The sequence below is a fragment of the Chenopodium album genome, chromosome 8 (genome assembly GCF_948465745.1).
Source record: "Chenopodium album chromosome 8, dcCheAlbu1.1, whole genome shotgun sequence".
NCBI lineage: Eukaryota > Viridiplantae > Streptophyta > Magnoliopsida > Caryophyllales > Amaranthaceae > Chenopodium > Chenopodium album.
The window spans coordinates 5,042,570-5,062,975 of record NC_137841.1 but is presented as its reverse complement, the minus strand read 5'-3'; the positions used below and the strand labels follow the sequence as shown (position 1 = coordinate 5,062,975).

The following is a 20,406-nucleotide window of genomic DNA, read 5'->3' as shown; positions in this document are numbered from 1 at the left end:
TATAAAATGTATTAAAATCAAAATTTAATCATATGAACCCTAGATCTAAACCAGCGTTGTCTTTGCACACGGGTTTTTGAATTAATTGATGATATGTTTGATGAAAAAAAACATTAAATATATTAATGAGAGCAAACATATTAATGTGGGTAAAAAAGTAAATACAAATTTTTCTACACATTTTTTGTACAGATTTTTGAGGGTATAATTGGTAACACACTAATCCTAAGAGTTATTTTCTACTTTTTATAAGGTAGGGATGTTGTTTTGATTGATTAAGGGTCTGGGTCTGTTTATTTCAGCTTAATTTCAGTTCAGTTCGGCTCTAATTAGTTCCGTTCGGTTTAGTTCAGCTCCTAATTTCCTTCTCTCATTAAATATTCATTTCAGCTCTATTAAGTTCAGTTCAGCTCCAATCAATTCAGTTCAGTTTAGCTCAATTCAGTAAATATGAACAGAACCTAAAATCTTGATAATGAAGGTCCTTGGGCATTACATTTTAAAATATTTTGTATAGTAAAATTAATTTTAAAAAGCATGTCAAAATCACGCATCGATTGATGTAAGTAATATTCATCGTATCTTAATATTTCACTTATGGTTATCTTATCCAACCTTTGGGATGTTTGTTAACTTTTGTCAAAAAAAAATAGGCATCATAATACAAGACGAGTGTAGTATAAAACTAGTATATAAGATAGACTCGTCAATGCACTTATGCACATACATCCCCATAAGAATTGTACTAGTATAAGTATTTGCCTAGAAATCTATAATGAAGGGAGCTCACATATATATTCATATACATCCATAACATGACATAAGATGATTTGAAACAACCCACATTAAAAGCATAACACTTTTCTATTCAAGTTGCAAGTGTTGAACACCAACTCCAATGCCTCTTTTATTATATCCTCCCGTGGAGCCCGGCGGGCCTTAAGCAAGCAAGCACCACCTACTCCACCATTTCCTCTACTTAATTACTACTCCTCTTTCTTTTCACACTCTTTTTCTCTCATTTGTTTTTAAGTTTCAACCACCTTATTTAATATTTATAATTCCATATATTAAAAAAAATATATATAAAAAAACATAAACTTTAATAACCCTCCTAAAATTCACCACTTATTTCCTACACTTACTCCCACGTCTTACATAACAATATTTTCCTATTACATTTATTTTTTCATTCATCTCATGAGTTAGTTCATGTCAACACCAATCCCTTCCATCCCACACCAATCTCCTCCCACCTCTATCACAACCACTTCTAGCGTCGGCCTCGGCTATGGCATTGCGATCGCGGTTAGCATCCTCGTCCTCATCTCCACCATCATGCTCGCCTCCTACGCTTGCGTCCGTATCAAGTCATCCGTTAGCACCCGACACCGTCCCACCATCGAAAGTGACGACGACAATATAAACGATACCGGTACCAGGGACAGGCAGCCCAGGCCTATAGTAACCGGGCTGCCCGGCCCGGTTATGTTAAAAGTGGGCCGAGATATGCAGCCCAAAAAGGGAGTGTCATACCCGGAAGTGGTGTTGGGTGAGAGCAAGAGGCTCCCTAAGCCCAATAACGGCCCATGTTCCATTTGCTTGTCTGAGTATAAGCCCAAACAAACTGTAAGATGTATGCCTGATTGTAATCATTGTTTTCATGTTGGTTGTATTGATCAATGGCTTAAGATGAGCCCTACTTGTCCCCTTTGCCGGAACTCGCCCGCGCACTCGGTTGGTCCCACGCCTAGTAGGACCCCCTTGTCCGAGCTAGTTCCGCTAGCATTTCATCCTAGATAACAGATGATCAATATAATGATATAGGTATTCTTTTTGGGGATTGCACGGTAAGATTATGTGGTATAAATTTAGCGGCTACATATATACTGACTTGCTGAGTATACATAGTCCTATAATGGGATAAATGTTTCTTGTTGATTATTAAGAGGTAGGTGATCATTCAAATTTAATGCTTTTTATTACATGTTGCCTTCATTTAACTGTATTCAAATCATGTACTCGTGTTAGATGGTGACAAAAAACAATGCTCCGTAGTATTGGCTAAATGACTAACTGTTAGCGCGCTAGGTAAAACCATGTGAAATTACTTAACCATATACTTTGTATAGCCACGATGTAGGCTACTACTAAGGAAACTAGGTACTTGTAAATTTTTATGGTGTTATAATCAGTAATCAAATTACTTTTTTTATACTAATAGAAAAATGTTTAGTTCATTGGAACAAGACATCCGTACATTGTAGTTTTACTAGAGGTGATGTTGTGTTCAATTGTTCAGGCCAATCAAGTTAAATTGAAATTGAATTTTTAAAATCAAAATCCTTGCTAGTTGTTTGAGGTCGCAATAGGGCAATGGTTGATCAGCAAGTATGTCATCGCCCTGGCATGACCGTGGCATTGGAACAATATCACTCACTTATAATGTAATGATCCTCCATCCCAAAATTGTTGTAAATTGGGTTGTGACACAATTTGTTAGGCAAGCAAAAATGTAGAGAGGTAAAACATATGTAGTTGTATAGGTAACTAGGTAAGTGAGTTTTCCAATTCAGAGAAATATATAGAGAAAACGTTGTCGGTGGATTTGTGATCAAGTTAGATTTGGTTTGATGTCTATTCATAGGATGCTCGTTGGAGCCTTGACCAGCATTTATGTTTTGGTTATGGATCACCTAACAAATTTAATGGGTAAGATTTTGTTGCCCAAAACGTGGGTTCTTCATTTTATTAATGAACCGATCTAGATTTTCTTAGCAGAAATAAGATAAGACCATCAAGTCAGGTGGCTCCTCAAACGACTTCCCTACATTTTGCTACACCTTCTACCTAAACCTGATGTAAGCTTTGTAGTTTACCATCTCTAACACAGTTAGGCCATTTCGCGGTGGCTACTTGAAATTATGGGTCTGCTGGGAAATAAAACTATTGACACCAAAGCTAGGAATAGAAAATATAAGCCCAAATTATTGAAAATGGACATCAAACACAAAGTCCATTGCCTAGACCAGACCTTATTTTCTCTCTTTGCCAAAAATTTGACTCAAATGTGATTTCTAAAGGCTTGTTCTGATTGACTGAACTGAATTTATTGGAGATGAATTGAACTGAATATTTTACGAGAGAAGGAAATTAAGAACTAAACTGAACTTATTAGAGCTGAACTGAACTGAAAATAATCTAAAGAGACTAGACCCTAATTCACTTATAATATGTTAGAAAATTACCATAGGCAAACTCATAGGTAATTATAGTTACTTAATACTACATGTATAACACAAAGCAACAAACAAATACATCTTCATATCATTCATATTACACACAGCATAATTTATACAATTCAACAATAATCAATCATAATTTCAACCCATAAGACTCAAGTAATTAACCCAATCACCAACTTCTCCTTTCCTAAAAAACCACTTATTCTCAATAAAAGAATAAACTCTTCCACTTTTATTAGCCTCCACTTCTTTCAACTTCTCAATGCTACACAACTTCATAATCTCATCAATTTTACCACCTTGTTCTTCCTCACTCGTAAACGGGTACCCGACAAATTCCCCCAATTTCTTCAATTGACCCTTAGGATCATCCTTCAAATCTTCAAATTTTACAAACATAACCTTCCCTGAATTCTCCAAACTCTGTTTCCAATACCCCAATACATGATCCTCAAAAGGGCCAAATGGGAATTTTCCTTCACAAAACTTACCAAAATATTCATCAATCATATCACTTTTTACACTCTCATTCTCATCATAGTTCAAGTAAAATAACCAAGATGATACAAAAGTGTCAAAAGGGTTCCTGCAAATGTATATAATCTTGCAATTAGAGGTCTTAATTGAAGTGGGTAGTGATTGAATTGGAAGATGGGTCCCTAAACTTCTTGGGTAATCTAACTTTTTTTCTAGGGTTTTGAGATCTGGGTTTTGTGGATTAGCATAAATTATGGACTCTAATTGAGGAATTAATTCATGGGGGTTGTGTTTAAGTAAAGGGTTTTCAGAAATTGGGTAATTATTTCTGTTAAAAATGGAGAAAATTAAGGACTTGAGCCAAGTTGTGCCAGTTTTTGGGATGCTAGCAATGAAAATATCAGAATCTTGGGCTTGAAAATGATTTTGACAAGAAATGGTGGAATCAAGAATTATATTCCAACAATTTTGGTAGAAATACATGGGATAAGAATTGAACCATAGTTCTTTAGGAAGGGATGATTTTAGCTGTTGTAGCTCTTCTTCGGTTGTTGGTGCGGTGGTGATTGTGGGGTTCATTGGTAGGTGTTGGTGGGAGAGTGGAAAATTGGAAATGGAGGGAGAGTAAAGGGATAGGGGGTTTGACTTTTGTACGTAGTATTTTTAGCCGCTCTACTTAAAAACTTAAATACTACTCCGTATGTATCATGTTGTTTGAAGTTTGAGTAAAGGTAAAATATAGTGCCTAAACTTTTGTATTTGTGCACTTTTAGTCCCTGTCAACTTTTTTGTGCATTTTTGGTCCCTCCTCATGGCACTTTAGGTGTTTCTAGGCAAAAGTTTAGGGACTATGCTGACTAAGCATTAGTTTAGGGACTATGAGTCAGCAAAATAGTTTAGGGACTTTGAGTAATCAATATTTTAGGGATGTTGATTTTTATATTTTAATATTTTTTCAACCAATTTTCTTTAGCACGTTTCATTTTTTTGCTGAGTTTAGGGACCTTAATTTATTATTTGTCATTTTCCTTTTTTTTTTTGACACATTAATTTTCTCATTAACATTAATTTAAAAAACAAAAGTAATTAAAAAGCAATACTGATTTCTTACAAATAAAAAAACAAAAAAAGAAGATAATAATTTTTAGGCTTTTAGCTATGATTTTATAAATAAATTAATTTTTTTTTTTAAAAAAAAAAAAACCCACCCCAAAACCTAGCAACCACCGTACCCTCACAACCCCACCACAACCCAACCCCACTCCCCCACAGACGAAAACCACTGTAACCCATCCACGATCCCCCAGCCCCACCGAAACCACAATTACAAACCCCAAACACAAACCTAAATCCAAAATCCCCACAATTAATTGAATCTAACACAAAAATCAAACCAAGTAAATTAAACAGAAAAATTAGTCATAACAAAATAGGAGAGAGACATAAAGATACAAAATGGGAATTTTTTTACAAAAAAAAAAAAACCCTAACCTTCCTTATTGTTAAAAATTGAAGAGATAGAGAAGGAGTTGACTTGAATAGTGCAAGTCTACGGTGATGGAGGAGGTAGAGATACTGCCAGTTGGTGGTGGTTTTCGATCGTCGAAGGAGACGGCAGAGGCGGCGAATTGAACGAGGCAGCGTGGACGAAGATGGAGGAGGAACCGTGGGCGGCGAATTGCGTGGGAGAAGATGAAAGAGGCAATAAATGAATCACGAGCAGGAAGCTTGGGTTACTTTAACTTAAAAACAAATTTTAAGTTAATAATTACTTGAGTACCATTTTTTTTTTTAATAAATTAAGGTCCCTAAACTATTTTGCTGACTCTTAGTCCCTAACTAATGCTTAGTCAGCATAGTCCCTAAATTTTTGCCTAGAAAACACCTAAAGTAGTGGAGGAGGGACCAAAAGTGCACAAAAGAGTTGACAGGGACTAAAAGTGCACAAATACTAAAGTTTAGGGACTGTATTTTACCTTTACTCTTTGAAGTTTGTACGTAGTATTTTTAACCACTCTACTTAAAATCTTAAATACTACTCCGTATGTATCATGTTGTTTGAAGGGTCCTAATTTGACTGTAGTTGTTGTAGGTTGTAGGGTGGATCGTAATCTCTTATCCGACCCGACATCTCGAGGTCCTTGACCCAAAGCTATTGAGAGAATCCTGAACCCAACTCGGACCTAAACAAATTGAATTCGATCCGATTTGACCCAAATTTCATACTAGTTTAATTATACTTTTTTAAAAAAAAAAATTGGCAAGAAATGGTCTTTTAAGCGAATTTAGTTGTAAATTCAAAAGGTACTTTAAAGCTTTTCAATAAGCAAAATTTTGCCCAGGATTAGGGCCTGTCTCGTATTTCGTATTTCCATTTTCTTTTAAGGTAAGACCGTAAGGGGGGTTGGGGGAGGGCACTTATTAAGTTATTAGTCACCCAACAAGTTTGGCACCATGAAAAAAAACACTAAAAAAAAGTTACTACATATTTTGTAACTCGTAAGTAATGTATCGAGATATATTATACATCAGAGGTTTTTCAGTGCGGCAAGCCACATGGTGCGACGGAGATTACTTGTATTTTAGGTTTACTTTTATGAGTTACTTGTATTCTAGGGTTACTTATATGGGTTATTTGTATCGTGATGTTACTTGTAGGTGTTACTTGTATTCTGAGTAACTCTTATAAGTAACTCTAAACCAAAACTCCATACCAAATCAGTAACACCTTACAAATAGTCCCAGAATACAAGTAATACCTACAAGTAACCTCTGAGCCCTGACAAAATCAATAACACCCTACAAGTAACCCTTGACAAAATCAGTAACACCCTACAAGTAACCCTTGACAAAATTAGTAACACCTTACAAAGTTACAAGTAACCCCTGACCAAAACTAGTAACACCCATACACGTATCCCTAGAATACAAATAACACCTACAAGTCACCCTTGACAAAACCAGTTTCACCCTACAAGTAACCCCTGATCAGAACTGGTAACACCATAGAAGTAACCCACAATACAAGTAAGACCTATAAGTAATCGCTGACAAAACCAATAACACCCTACAAGTAAACCCTGCAACACTATGTGGCCAGCCGCATACAAAAATGTGTAATTATACTTTGCGGCAGATTTGACGAAATCCAATATAGCAACATTTTTTTCTAGACTATTAATTGATACGAAGTAAATATAATCAAAGTAGAGTATGTTGATGATGCAAAATAAAAGCTTTGCAAGTTATAAGATCCAAAGGAAATACATGTACTCGATTCATAATAAGTATTGCCATATAGCTTAACAACAAAACAGGTAATCAAGATCACTTACGTACTCAATAATCTAGTTTAATTTGGAGCTTCATTTTTCGAGTTCATTTGATAGTACTCAAAACAAAAACCAGCCATCTTTAGTTTTTCTAGCATTTGATCAAATTGTTCAACCATCGTAGGAGTCAAGTGATTAGTCCAATCTCCAACCTCACCTTTCCTAAAGAAAGCCTTGTTCTCGAACCTAGGCACAACCTTGCCACTCTTGTTAACCTCCATCTCTTTCAAACTTTTAATGCTACAAAGCTCTATTATCTCATCCATAACATCTCCTTTCTCCTCCTCCGAAGAAAACGGGCAACCCACAAACTCCGCCAACCTTTTCAAATGTTCTTTAGGTTCCTTCTTTAGCCCTTCATACTCCAAGAATAACACCTTTTGCGGGTTTTGCTTGCTCTCCTTCCAGTACCTCAACACATGATCTTCATAAGGTCCCCATGGGGAGACGCCCGAGCAAAACTTATCGACGTATTTCTCCATCATTTCCATATCGGGCTTAATGCCCTCACTTGCCTCAAATCGTAGATAAAAATGCCATATTGAAACGAAAGTGTCAAAAGGGTTTCGACAAACATACACAATTCGACATTTTGAAGTCTTGATTGAATGTGGCAATGATGAATACGGCATGTGGGTAGCAAAGAGTCGAGGTGAGGGAATTTCAGATAAGTTCAGATGATTTTCGAGTTTATTATTGTATACTTGCATCTCAAAGTTGAGGACTAGCTCATGAGGGTTTTTAGAGTGGAAAGGATGTTGAGAAAAATTGTTTGATGACAAACCTTTTCGATTAACAATGGTATAAAGGAGAGATTTTAGCCATGTTGTCCCGGTTTTGGGTAAGCTAGCTAAAATGATATCAGTATCATGAGCTTGAAAGTGGGTTCTAAATGCGATTACACCCTCAAGAATATAATTTAGGCACCATAAACCTTGATAGAGATACATTGGCCAAACAAACCATGTTTCTTTTGGGAGGGATTGTTGTAGCTCTTTGATTTCATCTTCCGTGTTATCTTGAGCTTTTGTGTTTTTGGGCTCTAAGGCTGCCATTTAATGTTGTGGTTATGTTCACAATGGGAAAAAAATGTTGCATATTTATAATTTTTTTTTTCTGTTTTAACTATTTATTATAGCCTTGTTTAATTCACCTTATTTCAAAAGCTTATTACTTATTTCAAATAAGATCAGAAAAAAAACAAGTAATTTAATTAAACAATGAACTAGTGTGTCACTCGGGCGTTGCCCCGAGATGTTACTTTAAGTATTTTTTTTAATAATAAAGTGTTTGAAATATTAATTATTTGTAATGTAAAGTTGAATATAAAGAATAGGAAATTTTGTGAAAAACTACCTATTATAATCCAAAATTTGCGAGAAACTACCTATTAAAAAAAATGTTGTAATTGACTACCTAATTTTTGAAAAATGTTGTAATTTACTACCTTTACGCCGGATTATGAAGGAGTTTGACCAAAATTCTCTGGCGTTGACTTGGTCACGTGACACTTGGTGAAAGAAAAGGGTCATTAAGTGTCACGTGATGGTCACGTGACCAAGGCAACACCGGAGAACTTTGGTCAAACTCCTTCATAATCCGGCGTAAGGTAGTAAATTACAACATTTTTCGAAAAGTAGGTAGTCAATTACAACATTTTTTTTAATAGGTAGTTTATCGCAAATTCTGGACTATAATAGGTAGTTTTTCACAAAATTTTCTAAAGAATAATATGTGTCTCTTTGTTTTTGAGTTTAGATGCAAATTTGTATTCTACATTTAATTACATTTATGTGGAAGAATTGAGCATAAATTATTGGTCGTTAAGATGGTAAAACATGGTGTAATTCCATGAGGTTAGGAGTTCAAACCTCTTTATATATGTTTTTAATTAACACTAGTGTGTGGGCTGGGCAATGCCCCGAGTTGCTAGTTTGTACTTGTTTAATTTGCTAATCAAATTCAACTATTTAGATAGTAAGACTTGTTGGTTTTGAGTTTAAGTCTTGCTATAAATATTCTCATCTTAGGTTTAGGATATATTTTGTATAAGATTATCTTTGGTATCTGTACATATCTTATGTTACCTAATATGATTAGGTTTCTCATTGTAACCCTATAAATATTGATCAATGGAAATCACTCTAATCGATGATTTTATATTATCTGACATGGTATCACAGCTTAGGTGAGATCTTGGGATCATATACAAAAATTCTCACCCTGCCGGTGGGTTAGAAAATTAAACCCACCGGCCGGATATAAACAATTTTTTTATGCCTCCGCAAACACACACACATACACTACCGCCTCCATCATTGGTGGCAATCGCATACACTACCGCCTTCCAGTACTGACAATAACCATATCTGCCAACCTACTCCATGTGCCGCACTCCATTTCCACCTCCTCATGACCAATAATGATTCTTACATTGCCCCATTGGTTTTTCTACACATAATCACATAGATTTTGTTTTGGTGGTGGTATACCAGAATAAGGTTAACTTTTGCATATCTTTTTTGCAATCAAGTTGGCTCCTCTTATTGTTGCAGCACTTGGAATCTTTGTGGAGTATTGATTCTTGCTACTTAGGTTTCTCTGAGAATTGATTAATTTCAAGCAGTGGAATTTAATCTTTTTCTTGCGCAATTTTTTTTTTCTTCAAATGTGATTTCACGTAGTAGTGTAGTGTCTTCTCCCCATGATGGTTTGATCCCTTAGCTTCTTCTTCTCTGGATCTGCAACTTAGCCCAAGCCTGTGTGCGGCTCTTCTCCTTCTCTTCCGGCTTAGCAGTGCTTATCTCTACTCTACGTAGGTCGTGGCTGTTGCTTCTCATCGTCATCACCGGCACATGTCTATTACTTCCCTTTTGATCATGGGTTACCATACTATCCTTACCGCTCGATGCGTGATTCAGATCCAGTCTGAGCATCCGATTTTCTCCCGCTCCGACTGCGGGGGTGTGATAGAGAATATCCATAGAATATTCTCATCTTAGGTTTAGGATATATTTTGTATAAGATTATCTTTGATATCTGTACATATCTTATGTTACCTAATATGATTATGTTTCTCATTGTAACCCTATAAATATTGATCAATGAAAATCACTCTAATCGAGGAGTTTATATTATCTGACAATTTTTAAGTTGTCAAACTCAATCATTACATAATGAAAACAAATAGTATAATAAGAAACAAATTAACTTGTCTAAGTTAATTATAATTTTGTTGGATAAAAAAACACAATTAATAAATGGCTAAGATAGTAAGACTCTTAACTTAAGACTTGTTGGTCTTGAGTTCAAGTCTTGTTATAAGTATAGATATATATTATTGTATGTCTATCCTCTACAATAATGTAGACTACATACAATACATACTTTCTCCATGCCACACGCCACATTGATTTATTTGCATTATCTCTATATGGAATTATGGACTATATCAACTATATCAACTACCAACTACTACTATGTTTTTTATTCATAAAGATTAGTACTCCGTAAGATATATCTTGAAAATTGAATAAAAATATTTGTAAATTGTAGTCATTTAAAATTTTTATTTTGTAAATTGCATCTCTATATTACAGTCATTTTTAAAAAAAAATTGCAACCCAAAAATTGTTATAAGTTGTAAATTGCAACTCAATTCAATTTTTTCATCGATTTTCATGTTGAAAAATGTTCGGTCGAGGTTTTAGCGGCCATTTTAGTTCTTATGGAGCTATATTGAGTTCAGAATTGACAAAAAATTAACGTGCGTGCCTCGTTTGTACAATAAAAAAATAATTGCCCACAAATCGATACATTTTTGTTATGCAAAACAAGACACTTACGTTATTTTTTTTTTGCCAATTTCAAGTTCAATTCGGAACCTTAAGGACTAAAATGCCCCCTAAAACCTTAAACAAATATTTTTCAACACACAATTTGATTAAAAAATTGAATCAGGTACAGTTGCAATTTACATTTTATAACAACTTTTGGGTTGCAATTTGCAATTTTTTTTTAAATGAGTGCAATTTGCAAAATATTAACTTTAAATAGCTATAATTTGAAAAAATACTAACTTTTTTTTTTGAAGGAGAAAAAATACTAACTTTATATGACTGCAATTTGCAAATTCCAATTAAATATGACTCCTACCAAAGATTAAAAAAAAGAAAAAGAAAAAGAAAAGAGAAAAGAGGAAGCTATGAATGAATTTCTTTCACATGGAGAATCTCGGTTTGTAATTAAGTTAAGATCTTGCAGGTTGCAGATCTTCATATATATATATATATATATATATATATATATATATATATATATATATATATATATATATATATATATATGCGGTAGAGCCTGACATCCATTATACATTTATACGGAGTAATATGAATGGCATTTTTCAGTAATGCTCAAAATACAGTTAAGATTAAGGATGTCAATGGGGCGGTGCGGATGCTAGCCTTTCCATTCATATCCCCACCTAACATTTTCATCCCTATCTCCATCTTCATCCCCATCCTCGCGACGGGTCTAAAATTTATCTCCATCCCCGCCCCGGCAGGTACAACTCTAAAACCATCTTTGCCCCCACTTGGATATCCATCCACACCTAATCCTCACCAAAGACCCGCCTATTCTCCATCCAATACCCGCCTCTCCGTCTCTCAAATATACAATCCTACATTATTAATACGGATAATAATAATAATAAAATATTCTTAATATTACACACATTTTTGTTTATATTATAAGTGTAGTAAGTGTAATTGTTAGACATATGAGATATCGGAAAATATGTGTGATATATTTTCCGTAAATATCATTTAAGAGAATAATATATTTAGGTGATGTTATTTAGAGAATATATCTTTAGGTTTATGGCTAGGTTAGTATATGTTTTAGGAATATTGTTTCCTACCTTATGAGCGTAGGTTTTGTATAAATACTCTACCTATCGATGAATAATAAACAAGCCATTTTGTTCTATTTCCTCTCTAATTTGTCATGGTATCAAGAGCAGGTTAAATCTTGGGACTGCTCTCAAAAATTTTGAATCAAATTTTTCCCAACCCACCGGTGGGATTCAAAATTTTGCTTCCGCTATGCAATATTAATACTCTTTAAATTTTTATTTTTTTGGGTTGGTACACGTATCATATATGTATGTGAATTTTTTTTGGGAGTATGTGAGTGGACTTCCTCCACTATAACACATCTTTGGAGATGAAGAAATTAAATAGCTTTATGCTTGACGCAATATTTTAAAAAAAAAATAAAAAAAGGCTCTCTTGTGTCGTGAGACAAGATATATTTGGTTCTCCTTGTGCCGTGAGACAAGGTTTGTGAGTTGATTCGAGCATAATTTTGCTCCTTTGGATATGAGTGTGGTTTACTCTGAAAGACCAAGAGATTTGAGTGTGGTTTACTCTGAAAGACCAATAAAAGATTTGAGTGTGGTTTACTCTGAAAGACCAATAAAAGATTTGGGTGTGGTTTACTCTGAAAGACCAATAAAAGAATTGAGTGTGGTTTTGTGGGGAATAATTTTCAAGCGTTAACCCCTTGCTTGAACCCCACTGTGATCATACACTAAAGTATGGTGGCGTCCAAAAGGGAAGAAGATAGAGCAAAAGAGTCGCCAACAAGTTTTAGGAACTTGTAAACCGTTCGCAGGGTGAAGGTTACACCCCTTAACGATCCAAGAGATCGTCAACTCCATAAGGTCTTGAACCAAATAAGGGTTCGGGGATGAAGGTACAAATCCAACCTAAAAGAGATTGAACCTGCCCTAATAAAAGGCCTCTACTTTATTCTGATCGTATTCATGTGTGCTTTCTAATTAACATACAATCAATAAGTTTAACCCTAAACCTGTTTATCTATGTTGGTTGAATTTAATGCACAAATAAAATATTATTGGCGATCACTTGAAATTATAATCACATTAACCCTAAACAAGATTATTAATTATCTTATTAAGCGTGATTACAAGTACCAAATTCCCTTTAAACATGCAATAAAAGACGTGATCAAGCAATGACAATAAATATAAAGCAACATAATAATGATCATCATAAAAATAATAATCATCAAAATAATAATAATAATAATATTCATAATCATCATAAATTATAATCATTATAATCATAATCATGTTCATGTTAATATTAAAGCATAATAATAGCAAGATCCTAGGCATGATACTAACAAGATTAATAACAAATCCTAGCATGTCACTAAGCAATAAAAATCAAAGCTTTAGCCCTAACATGATACTAACAATTATGAATATTAGGAAGAAAATAGGAAGCATCGTAACAATCATATTTAATATTAAAATTTACCCTAGACATGATACTAGGAATATCATAATAACAATATAAACATGATTTCTACATCATAAGATCAATAAAACAATTAAAGTACTTACTTTGATGCCTCGTACCTCTTTCTAATAACAAAATACACACGTTAGTAACTTCAAGGAAAATAATAAACAACAATCAAATTAAATAATTGAAAGGGAGATTTGGGACCAAACCCTCAGAAATTAAACCTTTCACGTCTAGGGCGAAGGCAACTTCGAATATGGCTAGGTATTTCTAGATCTTGTGAATGCGGAATTTTGTACGTCAAAGCTAGTTAAAAAAGAGAGAGAAAAAGATGGATGGTGAATGAATGAGAAAGAATGAGAAAATTGAAAACTGATTGTAGGTGAATATTAATTAAAACTGATTGTTGATGAATGAAAACGGAGTTTTTAATACGTTATTTATAGAGAAAATCAGCCAAAAAGATAAAATTAACAAAACATAGCATTAGCGCACGTGAAACAGAGCTGGCGCCTAGCGCCAGGCGCCAATGCCAGCGCTAGACGCCAGGGCTAGCGCCAGACGCCAATGCCTGGCGTCAGGCGCTAGTCCTGTTTTTGACGCGTTTTCTAAAATCAGATAAATTTTGCCGTACAGGAGGATAAAATCGTATCTTTTCCTAAAAAATGCTCTTTGATTTTAATTAAAACTCTGAAAAGTCAACAAAAGTCAATTTATCAATGTTAATTGAATTAGGAATGATAAGAACCTTCTAGAAGAATCTAGAAGACTAAAACCATTCCTAATTGTATTAGGAATGATAAATCTATATTAGGCCCTCCCCTAGATCATTGGGCCGCACATAAGGCTCAAACCGGGCCCAATTTAGTAAATTGGCCATAACTTCCTCAATATTCATCGGAATTGGGCTTATAATATATCGTTGGAAAGCTCTTGTCAAGCCCCATCCAACTACACTACTATTGGACCCCTATCATGGACCAACCAAACTGGATTGACTATTTTCTTAAAATAAGTTTTCAAAAACAGAGAGAAGAGAAAAGAAATTAAAACTATCCGCAACACTAGACTTTCCACACTTTCGCTTCATTCGATTATGATTCGATGTGAAAGGTACTCATCACTGGGTTTGGTTTTGGGGAGACACAAATGGGTGTCTACAGAAGCCCCCACTTTGACTGAGTTTGGAGAAACGCGAGTTTCGAAAACAAAAGTCAAAGTATCGATAGGGACGGAGAATGATTCAGAACGTTCTGCGATCCTAAATCACTCTTGTAACGCCGATACCTGCAAACTAGCGTATCTTTCACCGTCGAGCACACGCCTCTGAAAGTAACCGATTGTTTTGATGACCTCCTGCAAGCTAGAGAATGCTATCCCGCTTGAAAATCGCTACGCCTGTAACTGCTTTCAATATAGAAGACTGCTTCGCCTGAAACGATCCTCCTCCGCTTTGATAATATTCCACGTCCAAGGGAATACCATCGAAGATTGCTTCTCTTTAAACAATCCTCAGTTGTTTGTGGCAACTCTCCACAATATAGGGAACGCCACCTTGCTGTTTCGATGTCCACTCGTCTCTGAACAAAGAGCTTCTTTTTGATATGTTCACGCGCCTCTGAACAAAAAGCTTCTTTTCTTTTTTTGGATATGTCCACGCGTCTCTAAACAATAGAGCTTCTTTTTTTAATATGAACTTCTAAATGATGTGTCCACGCGTCTCTGAACAAAGATCTTGATAACAGGATGCCCACGCGTCTCTGAGTGAAAGATCTTGAAAATAGGAGATCTTTGATGATATGTCCACGCGTCTCTGAACAAAAGAGCTTTTGAATGATATGCCCACGCGTCTCTGGAGCAAAAGAGCTTGATGGAAATGTTCACGCGTCTCTGAACAAAAGAGCTTGAATGATATGCCCACGGGTCTCTGGAGTAAAGAGCTTTGATGGAGATGTTCACGCGTCTCTGAACAATAGATCTTGAATGATATGCCCACGCGTCTCTGGAGCAAAAGAGCTTGATGGAAATGTTCACGCGTCTCTGAACAAAAGAGCTTTGATGATATGTCCACGCGTCTCTGAACAAAAGAGATTTTGAATGGAGATGTCCACGCGTCTCTGAACAAAAGAGCTTGAATAATATGCCCACGCGTCTCTGGAGCAAAGAGCTTTGGTACTTGAGCGTTTGTTGCGATAATATTCTGAAGAAAAATTTCCAAAGACCAACGTTTGTCGATCTCTAAAGCTCGCCTGAACTTTGCTTCCGCTAAAACCAGTACGTCGGTGTTTCCGTGATGAGCCAATTCTTAGGCGCTTTAAGCTAAGTGAGACGATATTTCATCAGGTCGACCACTTATTGTGATTGTAATCAAACTGACTACTTAATCATGTCAAATTGCTTATAGGGGCTAACTGGTGTACCAAGGAACCCGAAATTGCTGTATGAGGTCGAAATCACCTTTCTGAAAGGCTTCGAGCTCTGTTGCTGCTGAAATATCTCTGGCGCCAAGAATTGACTCTGTCGCCGAACGTTGTGAAAGGGTCTTCCCTATTCTGCTGCACCTGTATTTATTTTTGACTATAGAACTTTGCCAATCTTTTTAACCATCTTAGGGTTGACCTAAGGCTTAATTATCTTAGGGTTGACCTAAGGTTTAATGTCGCTTGACTCATTGACTTGACATGACTCAAGGCATAAACTTAGCTCGCTGTGATTGACTCGAGGTTGACTCGACTCGAAGTGAAACGACACGTGTGACTCATGACCTGTGTGTGCATTGTATTATGATCGTGGGACTCGAAAATGCAAAAAAGCTAAAATTTCCCGTCATTTTTGTGGAGGGTACCGACTTTCTCCCGAAAAAGAAAGACGCGAAAAAAGAATCGAAGTGTTTGAAGGTGCATGTTGAATGAGCTTAGTCAAATGTTATTTGATACTATCTCTCAAGGTGCAAGGATTAATCCATCCTAAGCTATCTCAATGGTTGACTCAATGATGAAAGCATTTGGGTAACTTAGGCACGGAGGCTAAGCACTTCATACTTCGTGATGCAATGATGAATATGATTGATGAGTGATGTTGATATGACAAGGCATACTTCAACGTTATGATTTCATGACAAAGGGTTCCTAAGGGAAGTATATTTGGTTATGTATCCGTGCGGTGTGTAATAGTGATTCTAAAGCTAGGCCACAAGGGCTAAGTGTGTGGGAAAATATATTGAAAAGAGTCAAGTGGTGGTGACCCTTAGGCTAGGTAAGCTAATGATATAGGGATTAAGCCCCCAAGTCTAGCTCTAAGTGAAAAAGGGATGAGCATAGGAAATCCCTTGATATGATCATGGTGTAAGTGTGTGAATGTGAATATGAATGCATTTTTATTACGGCCGCACCCAGGCCCGTATCTGAGCCGGGGCAGCCGGGGCAACTGCCCTGGGCCCCAATTAGAAGCCCAAAAATTTGTTATAATCAAATTAAATGCAATCTATTCTATGTTTTTAACATTTGTCTTGCTGGTAAGCATTAATGAATAGAGTAGGCTTTGATTGAACAGTCGGAGGTTCGAGTAACACAACTTCCATTTTTGAAATTTTTTTTCTTTTTGTCCTTTACACCCAGTAAAACGCTTTCTTCAATTTATTTTTTAAAAAAAAATCCTACTTTTATCTCTACATCATCTTATGAGAAAAATATATTTTTATGAAAGACTCATGCATAATGTGTTGTTTTTGACTTGGTATATGAAAAATGAGATTCTATAAGCACAAAATTTTGGATAATTTTACGTATTTTATGTACATATTATTTTTAGCTATTACTACATATAAAATATTATTTATACTACAGTATATATAGTTGGACGATATGATTTTTTTTTCCTTTCTAAAATAGTGAGCTAGATAAATGTAAATTTTTTATTCAAACTTGGAAAGTAATAACTCTTACATGGATACATTATCCAAGTAAAAAAACTAGATCAAGAGATGAGAGAAAAGAAAAGCCGACCAAAAGCTGTCACGTCAGTTGTATGAAGTATATTTCCCAATTCAAAGACATACTATATTTTTTCGACCATACAACGTCTTGCAAACTAAGATGGTCATTGTTTAGTCGTTTACTGCCCGAAAAAAAAGGAGAATTTCCCAGTGGCAGAATGTTCGTGGAAATGGATAGTTATTAGAGTGGTTACTTTTTTAAAAAAGAATTACTTTATGGTAATAAAATTTGAGAATTAGATACATATAATTAAAATAGGGCCCCAATACATTAGTTCGCCCATAGGCCTCTAAAATCTCAGAAACGGCCCTGGCCACACCTCGATGTGAAGTTGCCTACGTATCCGTTAGGAATCAGGCCGAACGTAGCTCTAGCCAAACCTCGCACAAGTGTGTATACCTCAAAAAGGTCTTTTTAAGGGTTGTAACGTGGTTAGGCTAAAGCTTATAGAAGAAAGGGATAAAGGCTCAAAAACCCTAGATAAGCCCCCAAGGTGTGCAACCTTGGTTTTGAATCTTTGTATTTTTATGCTTGAATTCCTACTATTTTTTAGCTCCTTTTGCTTTAGCATTTATTTTATTTTAATAAGTGTGGGAAATCCCGATCATGCGGTCTATCACTCACTTGGCATTCATGTTTCTCAGGCACGGTACCGAGCACTCGACAAGAGACGCAATCTGAGACGTGCTCGTATCAAAGACATGTTCATGTCAAAGACATTGGAACACTTTCCCTTTTGTACACTTTTATTTATTATTATTTTTTTTTTCATTTTTGCTATTTTAATCTTTTGAAATCACTCAAGCCCTTTTAGAATTGCATAAGTTACACACCATCCCATCCCAAGGTTAGGTAGATGTAGGTTGAAAAAAGAAAGGTCTATCGTTAGACGAGGCTCAAAGTGATTTATGAAGAAAGGATGTATATTTGAAAGGTGAAAGGAGATATGATGTGGCTACAAGGGGTGCCTTAAATCATTGGTATACCTTGTGCTTAATTCGACATGGATTTATATATATATATATATATATATATATATATATATATATATATATATATATATATATATATTAATGCAATATAATGAAATGATCATATATAAGGAAATAAATGCTCATTTTATTAAAAAGGGAAAAAGGAAAAAAAAACTACAAAATTAATCTAAAGGAAAAGAAAAGGTGCCTATGCTAGACTTATTGGGGAAAGGAAAAAATGAAAAAGAAATAGAAAAAAGAGGTCATGAAATCTTGTCGTTGAAGCTCGCCTCTTGTCTTGTGTTGTTTGCTTTATCATCACTCGCTCTTCTTGTTAACTGGAGGCATGGGAATCTTGTTATTATCAATCAAATGTTGGATAGCCTCCTTTAGCTTCCAACAGCTCTCAGTAGTATGACCCCTACCTTGATGGTACTTGCAGTGTTCGTCTGGATTCCAACTAGGCAATCTCTTTTCAGGTGCGGGATCTTGAATAGGTCCAATGGGAGTAATGAGTCCTTTGGCATGGAGTCGATCGAAGGCAGTATCGTAGCTCATCCCAATGGGGGTGAAGTCTTTCCTTAGTTGCTTCTTAGATCCTTGGTTATCCATGGCTAAAACTTCACTGAGATCAAAGGTACTAACATTGTTACTAGAGTGGGCGTTTTCGGAAGAAGAAGGATTGTCGTTCTTCTTTCCTTTCCAGCCACCGTGGTTACTATTGTTAGTAGCTTTTTGCTTTGCGAGGTCATCTTCGATTTCAATTCCGAAGTCATAAATGACCTTGAAAGTATTCAGATTGTGTTGATATTTTAAATGCTTCGAATACTTCTCTTGGAGATTCTTGATAAACATCCTCACAGACTCATTTTCGGTGGGGACCTCAATCATCTTAACGGAAGTTTCCCTCCACTTATTAAAGAAAGAAGTAAAGCTTTCATTCTCTTTTTGTCTTAGCATCTCAAGTTGTCTATGATCGGTTTCAACTTGAATATTGCACTTGTACATATCAGTGAAAGCGTTTACTATCGATTCCCAGGTAGAGGTTTTCTCTTTGTCAAGGGAGAAGTATCATTGTTGGCAAACGGTCTCAAGAGATAGTGATAATAGAGAGGAGAAAACCTTCTTATCGATACCCTTAATGTTCATTATAGTTTCGAAAGCTCTTAGATGGAAGTAAGGGTCATCTGTTGCCTTGAATTTAGGGATGTCAGTGGCGTTGAACTTATGTGGAAGAAGTTCCTTGTCCAGCGAGACCCCTTGTGAACTCATGCTCTGAAATTTATAGTCACTAGATAGCTTGCTCAAACTTTCTTGCATGAGGCTCATTTGTTGCTGCTTCACGGGATCATCGATCTTGAGTGTGAGGAGTTTCAGTGTCTCAGTCACGGTAACCAATTGGTTCCTAAGCTCATTGACTTCTTCTTGAGTTGCCATTATCTTTTTAGCCTTCCTCTTTTGACGAATTGGTTTATCAAAAAGCGAGACCTGAATAAAGAGGTTGTCCTTGATTAATCGCCCTTATCTCCTCAACCAAGTACTGTGGAAAAGGAAATGGGGGATATTTATTGTTAATTATTTGACTCAAACTTTATTCAACATGCGATGGATGGAGGAGGTGAAGAAAGATTGGAATAGAATGTGAAGGAAAATAATGTAGATGGAGGGATATGACGAATTAGGAGTAGAATGTACCCCAACTCAAATGACGGAAAAGACCGATTCATGCATGAACCTAAGATATGGTCATGGTGACATATACTCAAAGTGTGTGCCAAGACTAGTGAGTGTAGGTGATATGTTAAGACTTGTGTCATGACCATGTGGCTAGACTATGTGACTAGACTCAATTAATGACTCGACAAGGCATGATTGACAGCGAAAATTAACCGAATTAATTAGCAAACTGGTTAATTAGACTCTAGGTGATGACTCAACCAATAATCCGAACTGTCGGCCAAACGACAGGACTGGCGTCACACTGTGGAGCTTGGAGTCAGACGACAGAGCTGTCGCCAGGCGCCACACTCCACAGGGTGGCGCTACAG

At 35.8% G+C, this 20,406-nt stretch overlaps 3 pseudogenes; 1 reads left to right on the top strand and 2 right to left on the bottom strand.

The window, feature by feature from the left end:
* The first annotated feature begins 1,046 nt into the window (after positions 1-1,046).
* LOC145555703 (putative RING-H2 finger protein ATL69 pseudogene) lies at positions 1,047-2,221 on the top strand (annotated as a pseudogene).
* A 1,038-nt stretch (positions 2,222-3,259) lies between these two features.
* LOC145555702 (cytosolic sulfotransferase 5 pseudogene) lies at positions 3,260-4,407 on the bottom strand (annotated as a pseudogene).
* A 2,667-nt stretch (positions 4,408-7,074) lies between these two features.
* LOC145642660 (cytosolic sulfotransferase 13 pseudogene) lies at positions 7,075-8,109 on the bottom strand (annotated as a pseudogene).
* Positions 8,110-20,406: the final 12,297 nt, after the last annotated feature.